The sequence below is a fragment of the Diceros bicornis genome, chromosome 23, assembly GCF_020826845.1.
Source record: "Diceros bicornis minor isolate mBicDic1 chromosome 23, mDicBic1.mat.cur, whole genome shotgun sequence".
Lineage (NCBI taxonomy): Eukaryota > Metazoa > Chordata > Mammalia > Perissodactyla > Rhinocerotidae > Diceros > Diceros bicornis.
The window spans coordinates 15407239-15417940 of NC_080762.1; positions in this window are offsets into that span (position 1 = coordinate 15407239).

Here is a 10702-nt window from a genome sequence, read left to right on the forward strand (position 1 = left end):
AGATGTTCTAGGAAGTAAAGTAATTTGCCCAAAGTCACAGTACTGAAAGACAAAGCCTGGTCTACTTGATTCCTAAGACTGAGCTCTTAATTATCCATATGATATGATTAACCACTGTGAGTTATTGGTATTTACAAGGATGTGTGTGTTTAAGTATGCTTTTAACATATTTTTCTTAAGTGATATTCCTGGCAGAGGGAAAGAGAGCATTACTGAAGGAAAATGCATTGGCAAATGTTAACACTATAAAGTTTCTTGTGCAGGCTAATACTAAATATATCAGGAAATGAATACGTTTTGTATGAAAAATACTGACAAGTTTATTTTAAACTGTAATTATTCAATTTTCTTTAGTATACTTAAAATAATTATGGCCTAGGGCCGGCCCTGTGGCTTAGTGGTTAAGTGCATACGCTCTGCTGCTGGTGGCCCGGGTTCGGATCCCGGGTGTGCACCGACGCACTGCTTCTCCGGCCATGCTGAGGCCGCGTCCCACATACAGCAACTAGAAGGATGTGCAACTATGACATACAACTATCTACTGGGGCTTTGGGGTAAAAAAATAAATAAAAATTAAAAAAAAAACTTATGGCCTATAGTTAGTACTCTGGAAGCCTAAATATCATATTTCATAGTATTGTAGGAAAAACTGTAAAGCAGCGATTGGCAAACTACCATCCACAGCCAACTCCTGCTCACCACCCATTTTTGTAAATAAAGCTTTTTTTAATTTTATTGGAATGCCATCACGATCGTTTGTGCACGTATCGTCTATGACTGCTTTTGTGCCGTAACGGCAGAGGCGAGTAGTTGTAGCCAATACAGTATGGCCCCCAAACCTAAAATGTTCATGCTCTGACTCTTAGCAGAGTACATTTGCCAACGCCTATTATAAAGGACCCTCGAGATTCTCTAATTTCTCTTTCTCTCCCACCCTCTACCTCCCCATTTTATTAAAGTACTTGAGATCCACAGAGGCCTAGTAAATAAATTAATTGTGTATCTAGGACTAGAATCCAGGTCTCTTATTTCTCCATTTAGCACTTCGAATTGTCCTGTTTTTTTTTTTTTTTTTTCCTTTTAAGGCTCATGTTTATAGAAAGACATGGGCCTCTGAGTGGGTTATGTTGCAGTCTTTCTCTAAATCCTTTCCCACGTGATGAATTAGGTTTAAAAGCTAGGAGAGTATTTCCTTCAGGTTTACAAACACAAATGAAATCACAGAACAACCTGTTGTAAAAAGCTACATTTTCACCCAAATAACACACAATTCGGCAGGCTATCATTTAGAAAACCAGTGTCAGCGGGTAGAAACAATTTGTTCGCTTTATATCTGCTTATCTTAATTTACCTAACCTTCATATTTACTGAAATTTTCCGGTGTGTAATTGACCTGTCTAAAGGTCGTTGCTGGTTATTGTGCTAATTTCCAAAGCTTTCAGATTGATAGTAAAACATTTTGGAAAGTTGACAGTCGTGTATTTGAGAAGAAAAATACTGCTACAGCAGGTGTCTGTCATTCTAATGTCGTACGTGCATGAATTTGTCCTTTATGTTTCCAAGGTGTAAGATTTTATTCTTAACGTTGTTTCCTTCTAAAAACCAAATCGGGATATGGACAGAAGATTTCAAGCCTACATTTTTATTTGTGTATATATTCTAAACCTTCCATCTACAGGCACAGATCATGATGATGGGATAGCAGACTCTGCTGCACAATGAAAAGCATTTTTACCGTTAAAATATTGTCTAAACATTATTCATTTTTACTTACGTATTGGAACCCCACTAGCTTTTTAGTAGGCTCTGGAATAGTGATACTAAATTTTCAGAATATGATATTTAATTGGTGAACTTATTTTAAATGTAGATGACTGGGATCCGCCAGAGGTATACTGAATCTGGATCTTGGGGTGGGAGCAGTTAGGGATCTATGTTTTTAAAAAGATCTGCAGGTGATTCTGAAGCATGTCAAAGTCCCTCTGGTAATGAGGAAACTGTTTTCATCTGACTGTCTGGAAAACTGGGTTCTAATCCTGACTGTCTTGTTAAATTGCAACGTGGTCTTGGACAAGTCACTTAAGTAGCAAAAACTAAAAAACAGGGAGGAAGGGCTCCTATTGAAAGTTCTTGCTTTTCTCCATAGTTGTTGGATTTCTTTAGTTTTCTCATCTGTAAAATGGGATGATAATAGTATCCACCTTAGAATTGTAAAAATTAGGATCATGCAGATGAGGTGTTTAACCTAGTGCCTGGCACATGATGAGAACTCAGTAAAAGTTAATTTATTAGATTTTATTATTATTATAATCATTATTAGTACCGATACCAAAATGACGTAGAGCTATAATTCAGTATAACAGACATACTATTTTTTCCTATAAAATGAAGAAAGAGCTGGCCTAGTTCACTTGCTCATTCATTCATCCATTTATTACAATAAATAATCATTGCAGCCTGCCAGGATCCAGGCACTGAACAGCACTGAGAATACAACGTTGAGTACTATGGGGTCTCTGATCTCAAGAGACTTACATCCCAGTGGAATATAGAGACCAAAAAACCAACTCGATATTCCTGTAGTTTTCCCTTTGAAGTATGATCACCTCACTAAGAAAATAAACTGACAACGCTATGGGGCACTTCTGGGATCTTGATCTTCCCTAATGAAACACACGTATTTCTCACACTCAAATACTCAGCAAGGGAGAGAAATAATGGCTCTCTTCAACAACTTGCAGTGTCTTATTGGCATCATCATAGAATTTATGTTCGCCTTGTCAAAAGACATAATAGTCAAGCGTCAAGCTGCTGCTTTCATAAGGAAGGCCACAAGCGTTTGGTGAAAAGCCATTTCACCCACTTCCCCAAAGAGGATAATCATTTCCATTAGTTTTATCTCTCTTCTTGAGTAATGTGGTATATACGTATTAGACAAGTTTGCGTTTTTGGAGAACTTGTTGCTGTAGGAGTAGTTTAGATAAAATGAGCTAAGAGAATTCAGTTAAGCTCCCCTCAGTCTGATGGCACTCACTGTCTTTGACTTTTAGAAGAGGTTTTATAATCCTTGTTGATATAATTTTAAAGACTTAATAAAATTGGTGTAAATAGCCGTTTCGTCATTTAAACTGTCTTCTCTTGAGAATTCCGTTGTTGCTTCTGATAAATTCCCTATAAAAGAGTATGGAGAAGTGGGAAGGAGGAAGAGAAATGTTTAAATGATCACGAATGCACATGATATCAAAGTTTACTTTATTAGAAATAACACTAAGAGCCGGCCTGATGGCATGGCAGTTAAGTTCACACGCTCTGCTTCGGTGGCCCGGGGTTTGCAGGTTCAGATCCCGGGCACAGACCGACGCATCTCTTGGCAAGCTATGCTGCGGTGGCGTCCCATATAAAGTAGAGGAAGATGGGCATGGATGTTAACCCAGGGCCAATCTTCCTCAGCAAAAAAAGAGGAGGATTGGCAATGAATGTTAGCTCAGGGCTAATCTTCCTCAAACACACACACACACACACACACACGCACACACACACACAAAGAACACTAAAAATATTAAAAAAGAGCCAGTCAAGAGATGCTATGCATATTGTTCTAGAAACTAAAACTTATATTTTCTACAAAGTAAATTAAGTAAGAATATAGATTGAACATGCTTGCTCTTCTTATCAGATCGTTCCTCCTCAAGTTTGAATTGGAGATATTTCTAGGGGAAATAATAGATGTTACACACATAAAAGTCAAACAGTAGATTAAAAAAATATTTCTAATGCAAATGGGAAATAAAAGTTAGAAAAACCTGGTGTAAAACTAATTCAGATTGCATAACATAACATCAGTAACAATAATAGATAAATGGGCAAAGAATATTAACAAAGAAATCAAAATGATCAGCACATTAAAAAAAAATACCACCATTAGTTATTTGAGAAATATAGATTAAAATAAAATAGCATAGGAGGCCAGCTGGGTAGCAAAGCATTTAAGGTCATGTACTCCCCGTTGGTGGCCCTTGGTTAGCTGGTTCGGATCCTGGGTGCAGACCTAAGCACCGCTCATCGAGCCATGCTGAGGTGGCCTCCTACATAGAGCAACTAGAAGAATGTACAACTATGTCATACAACTATCTACTTGGGCTTTGGGGAGAAAAAAGGAAAAAAGGAGAAAGATTGGCAACAGATGTTAACTCAGGGCCTATCTTCCTCAAAAAAAAAAAAAACAGTCTTACTATCTACCATCTCATATCTATATGCCTATCAATCCTTCACTTCACCTTTAAAAAAATAGCATTTTCTGTATAAAATTAGTAAAGATTTTAAAATAGCAATGTGAAATACTGATAAGGGTGTGATGATACCCTTATTTGATGCTGCTTTGTGTATAAATTACAATTTTTTAAAAATAATTTAGCAGTAAAGCATCAGTCTTAAACATGCTACACTCTTTCAATTAGTCTGGTCTCTGAGGGTTGCAAGTATAGAAAACCCTTCCTTATCCCCGCTTAGGTCAAAAAGAAAATTATTACATTCTAGTTTCAGGATGGAAACTGCCACTGAAATTATGTTATTGGGAATCTGCCTTTTTTCATCTCTAGCTTCTGAGTTTCCTCTGTGTTAGCTTTATACCAAGGCAGGTTCTCTCCAGTGGTCACTAGAAAATTGGGCTTATATCAATCCGGGTTAGCAATCCCTAGTGAAAGGGAATGACTTTTCCACAGTAGTTCCTGGAAAATCCCAGCACTGAGTCTTGTTGCCTGAGCTGGGTCTCACATTCAGTCCTGACCAGTCAGTGCCAGCAGCCAGGAGGGCAGAATGCCCTAGCTGCCCTCACGTTGGTCCTGCGCACACCTTGGAGCCAGGGATGGAGTCGGCTCTACCCAAACCTCTTGGGATACAGGGGGGATTCTCCAAAGTGAGGTGCTGTCACCACAAGAAGTGGAAATGGAGGCCAGTCAGGAAAATCAACAGACATTTGCTACACAATTTCACCCTTTAATAACGCTTCTGTGAATCAGTGTGAAGAAATAACAGGTGCAGATTTACATCAGTGTTTATTACAGCTTTAGTTATAAAGCTAAAACAGAAAACAAAAGAAAACCTTGAACAATCCTATTACTCAACAATATGGGAAATGTAAATTAAGGAATATAAAATGTATTAGAGAGCCATTAAAATTATATTTCAAATGGTTTTTAGTGCTTATGGGGAAAGGACATTTTATAATATAAAGCCATAAAAGCAGAAGATAAGATGATCTATACAGTACAATCTCACCTCTGTAAAAAAATGCACGGGAATAAACTTAGGAAAATCTATTAAAATAATAATTGGATCTAAGAACTATTGGAATCCACTTATTCATAAAACAAATATTTTTAGAATCCTTATTTATGCCACGAATTTTTATTCTGAGTAATTATTGTTTCTATAATTTCCATATTTTTACATGTGTTACAATAAGCAACTGAGAGGTACACTGCATTTAGATTGAAATTCTAAAAACCTTACTTAAATCCTTATGATGTTCCAAACATCATTCTAAGGTGCTTTCAGGTACATTGTCTCATTCAGTGTGTCTCTTATGAAATCAGTTGTCAGTTCTATTTGCTTCATGAGAGTCTTGTTCTTCTATAAAATCTGTTGATTGACAGAGGGACTCATTTGTTCATTCATCCAACCACCTATGAATTGTTGGAGGGATTAAAAAATAACCCCTAAAGGAATTTCTTAAAATTGGGAAGGTAAGAAAGCTTCTAAATTATCACGGGTCAGTGAACAGGTTTTTGCAGTGATTAGAATATGGTAATTATTCTTTGCTTTAAGTAAATGAAGAGCTAAACGAGTGTCAGCAATTCTGTCAAAGCCATTGTGTGTGAAGAGGTTGTGCTCATGTATAGCAGCATTGAATTGCAATCATAAAAGTCATTTACATAAGTGGTCTTTCTGCAAAATTGGAATTATTCTGTCCTATTGCTAATGTTTAAATATATTATTAATGTTAAATATACTATATATACATTAAATATATTGAGTTAATTTATTTTCTACATATTCATTTATGAATAATTTTCATTCCATCTGCTGGCTCAGGTGAAGTCAAAGGTTACAAAATTTCCTGGCCAAAGGATCTTCTGGCAAGAATTTGTGGCTGCCACCCCCTGAAACTTCAGCTCACGAGAGGCCCTTATTTGGGGAGATAGTGCCTCCAAGCTTCAGAGGAGACTGCTGCAGCCAACTCCCACAGGAAAGAGATGTAGGCAGAGGTGTCCAGGTCAAATTCTGCTAGGAGAGAGCGAAGAATGACGTTCAAGACCAGTTGTAGGCAGTAATCTTGACTATATAAGGCTGACTGGGCCAGCATACACGGGTATTGGGTGATATTAAAGGGCATCAACAGACGCATGAGAAATTTTCTCTCCTTTTTATTATAACTATCTGTTTTTTTATTATGACTTAGAATTTTTGTTTTATATTTCTTGAAATAATTATTTTGGATTTAAATACATATTTTCAATGTATATCACTCCTGGGCATGCACAGAAAGGAAAATATAAGCAAAATACATTGATTAACATATTATTAAAACCTCCTTCCATTCACTGTCCAACTCTTTTGAGAGATTTGGAGTCACTGATACCTGGTTTTTCTGTACAATATCATCCTTTGTGCCATAATAGTATTAGTGATATTAGTATATATAATTTTTAATTGTGAAATATAATACATACATACAGAAAAGAATATGTAACATACCAGTACAGTTCAACAAATAATTAAAAAGTGACTCCCTATGTCAAGAGAATATTATGAGCACCCCATAAACCCATCATGCACTCTCTTTTCCCCCTTACAGCAGCTATAATATTTTTATGATAATCATTTCCTCTCTTTTCTTTACCGTTTTACCAACTACATTTGCATCTACAAACACAAAGCTTTCTCTCTCTCCTTTCTGTATCACAGTGGTCTCTGAATTAGACCACAAGCACCTGGGGCTCATCTCCTCGAGTGATAAAGGGAGAGGAGGGGCAGTAACAAGTGGGTGGTGTTGAATATGGTTGCTATGAAGCCAAGCCCACCCAGAGTTGCTGGGGCGTTTATAATTACTTCCAGGTCACTTATTTATGTAATAGGCTCTTCCTAGACTTGAGATCAAGAGCTAGTCAGTCCATTCAATCTCCTGGTTAGGAGTTAGAGCTGCAGCGTGGAATAGGCCACAAATCTGGCCATTGATGGGGTTGTCAATGGTAACCATGGAAGACTGTGTCTATAGAGGGTCACAAAGCAGGCAACTTTGTGCTACAGAGGCCTGGGGTAGATTTTGAGCAGGCCAGAGGAGAGGCACTGCACACTTCTAACTTTCCCTACCTAATGCAAAGCAAGAAGGTGGCAGATGCTGCCCGTCTGAATCCAGAGCTTAGTGTGTCCAGATAACTTAATACTCATTATAATAGCTGCCACTTATTGAATGCCAAACACCGTTCTTAGTGATTCACACACAACAGTTCACTTACTCCTCACTAAACCCTATAGGATAGGTACCATTATACAGATGAAGGAACTTCTTTTTTTTTAACAAAGAAGGAACCGAGGCTTTGAAAAGTTACTTACCGGGCCGGCCCTATGGCTTAGCGGTTAAGTGCGTGCGCTCCACTACTGGCGGCCTGGGGTTCAGATCCAGGGCGCGCACAGACGCACCGCTTCTCTGGCCATGCTGAGGCCGCGTCCCACATACAGCAACTAGAAGGCTGTGCAACTATGACATACAACTATCTACTGGGGCTTTGGGGAAAAAATAAATAAATAAAAATTAAAAAGAAAATCATTAAAAAAAAAAGTTACTTACTAAAAATCACACAATTAGTAAATGTCTGAACTCAGATTCATGCTATGAATCCTAGGGGTGGTTTCAAAAATGCTGAAGGGACATAAATGGGTTACACTTGACAGCAGTAAGTTTTTATTTCTATCTTCATGAAAAATGAATGATTATTACACTGTAACTGAATAAATAAAATTTCCTTCAAGCTGACCTCATGCACTTTTTTTTTTAAAGTTCTACCATGTTTCCAATATATTTTTGTTCTTGGAAGTTGGGTTGGGGAATAGTCTGTTGAATACAGTACTCCAATTCCCAACACCACCCTCCTTATGTTGATGCCGGGGAATGGAGAATTCTGTCCTTTCAGCTGCATTTGCAATGCTTACCACTAGAGGGAGGGATGAGACCACGGAGAGCAGCAGCAAGTCATCTGCAGAACTCCTTGTCCACTTCAACCTCTTCGCTGGCAGCTGCAAGTAGACTGAGCATGAAATCGGGGAGCCCTTTGTTAATAAGCGCATATGTCTTGTTATCCGGAAGGGATGATTTTGCAACTCGAGTAAAGAGAAGAGCCAAGTTGTGCAGTCTTGATGTGAAAAAGGCTAATGTGCTTAGTATCTTAGATTTGAACTTCAGCACTATTGGCATTTTAGACCAGATAATTCTTTGTTCCTGGGGGCTGTCCTGTGCATTGTAAGATGTAAGTAGCATCCCTGGCCTCTATCTACCAGACACCAGTAGCACTCTCCCTCCAACTGTGACAGTCAAAAGTGTCTCCGGACATTGCCAAATGTCCCCATGGGCAAAATTGCCCCTAACTGAGAACCACTGCCCTAGAGACCCAAAACCTCCTGAACACTTGAGGCCTCAAGGATAAATAAAAGATCTCCTCTTCCTGGTGACTGGGGAATCCGGGGCTCTTCTGGGTCTGGGGTTCCATAATTCAAGGCTACGCATGGAAAGGATGAGGTTAGTCCCAGTCCCTAAATGAAGAATGGGTAAATGACAACACACATACACCAGGCAAAGTGGCTAAGGAAGCAAAAGACAGCTTGAAACTTTACAATGAAACTTACAAGAGTAAGAACTGAATCCAAACGGATGAACTAGAGATGGCGATAGGCCAGAAGGAGTTCTTAGGCTCAAGAAGCAAAGCCTCCCACGAGAGGAGACCTTTTAAGAGGTGTCTGCAGGGATGGGAAAGAGCTGTTACATTCTTTGAGCCAATTCACTCGGTTGTCTCCCAAACCTCCTCTTCCAGTGTTTTCTGTCTCATTGCTGGTACTGTTATCCCTTATTTAGTCAGGCTGGAAACCTTGGAGTCATTCTTCCAGTCATTCTCTTCAGGAAGGAAGTGATTTAAATATGAATTTCCCTATCTATTAGAGACATTCATGATTCATAGGACCTAGGTGACATTGAGGGTTGTAGTGAATACTCTCTGCACATTCCAGCAAGCTGGCAACAACTTCCTGACTTGCAAGCATGCTGCCCACAAACAACCCAAAAGAAGTTTAATCAAGAGGAAAGAACCAAACAAATATTATACAAGGGGAAAAAATAAACTGTTAACATACAACTTGTAGACACACAAATTCAAAGCCCCGCATGTTCTGTAACACCTTATAGAGGCTCTTATGCTGCCAAGAGCTCTGTTTTTGGCAAAGGTAATATCCAGGGGTCCTCGGTCTTGACACCTACAGGTCACTGGTTAGTGCTCCTGGTGAACTCAGGTCCACCGTCTGGTACATATAGCTTAGTCTAAGCTATCTGTTCAATTCTCCAGAGGCCCTTGACAGAAAGAATAGTGTATGGATCCATCTCACCCAGTGATGAACTCTTGTTAAAAAATATGATTTCTTATACTAAATCACTAGAAATCTTTAGACTGCCACTTTCAAGGGCATCTGACTTGAACACAGTTGCACTGTTTACTGGAGTGGGTATTGTGGGAGATCAAAATTGGCCACCTCAAAATATATCTCTTTGCCTTGATTATTTTCTCTGACAGACATTTGACCTCCCCCACTAACTGCCTAAATGAATTTAACTCTGGGTATGGCTAGACTGGGAGGGTCCTTGCTAAACCCATTCTTATCAAAGTTCTGTTTGCCAAACATTTACATTTAAAAGGGAAATCTCCATTTGTAAAGGTATCTCCCTCTCTGTACCAGGAAGAAGGGAGGGATGACCTTATCTCTAGAAACTCTTAAATCTGCATGCTCTTGTTTACTGTAATTTCTGGTAAACTCCCATAGCTGTGTTCTCCCCCTCCCCCAACATCCTCCTTTGTCTTTACCTAAATCTATTTAAGAAGAGAACTTCTGCCATTTTGTTGAGAAAACTCTGTTTCCCTGGTTTCTCCCATGTATACATGTTATAAAGCTTTGTTTGATTTTCTTCTGCTATTCTGTCTCATGTCAATTTAATTTGTAGCCCAGTCAGAAAGGACCCAGAGTGGGTAGAGGAAAGTCTTCCTCCCCTTCAGTATCATAGTAAGCAGGACTCAATAAACATTTCTTAATTGACTAGATGAAGAAATGAATGAGTAAATGCATGGCTACACCCAACGTAGAATATTCTAGTATTAACATTTTTCCTCAAACATGGAAACACTTCTACTTTTTTGAGTACTTGCTTCTGCTCTGGGAAGCAAAGGAATTTTAATCAGAGGATGGTGTTGGTACCTGCCTAGATTCCTTTTATCAGCTGAAGCACCCATCCTATAGGGGCTATTAGTGTTAACCCCAACAACTCAAAGCTTCCCCTTTCTCTTTACATGGAATTGCCCTAGGTCAAGTGGCAGCCAGGAGCCAACTCACCTACCTTGGAGGCTGTACTTTCTCAGCCTTGGCCTATGACTAACTGACATAGAAA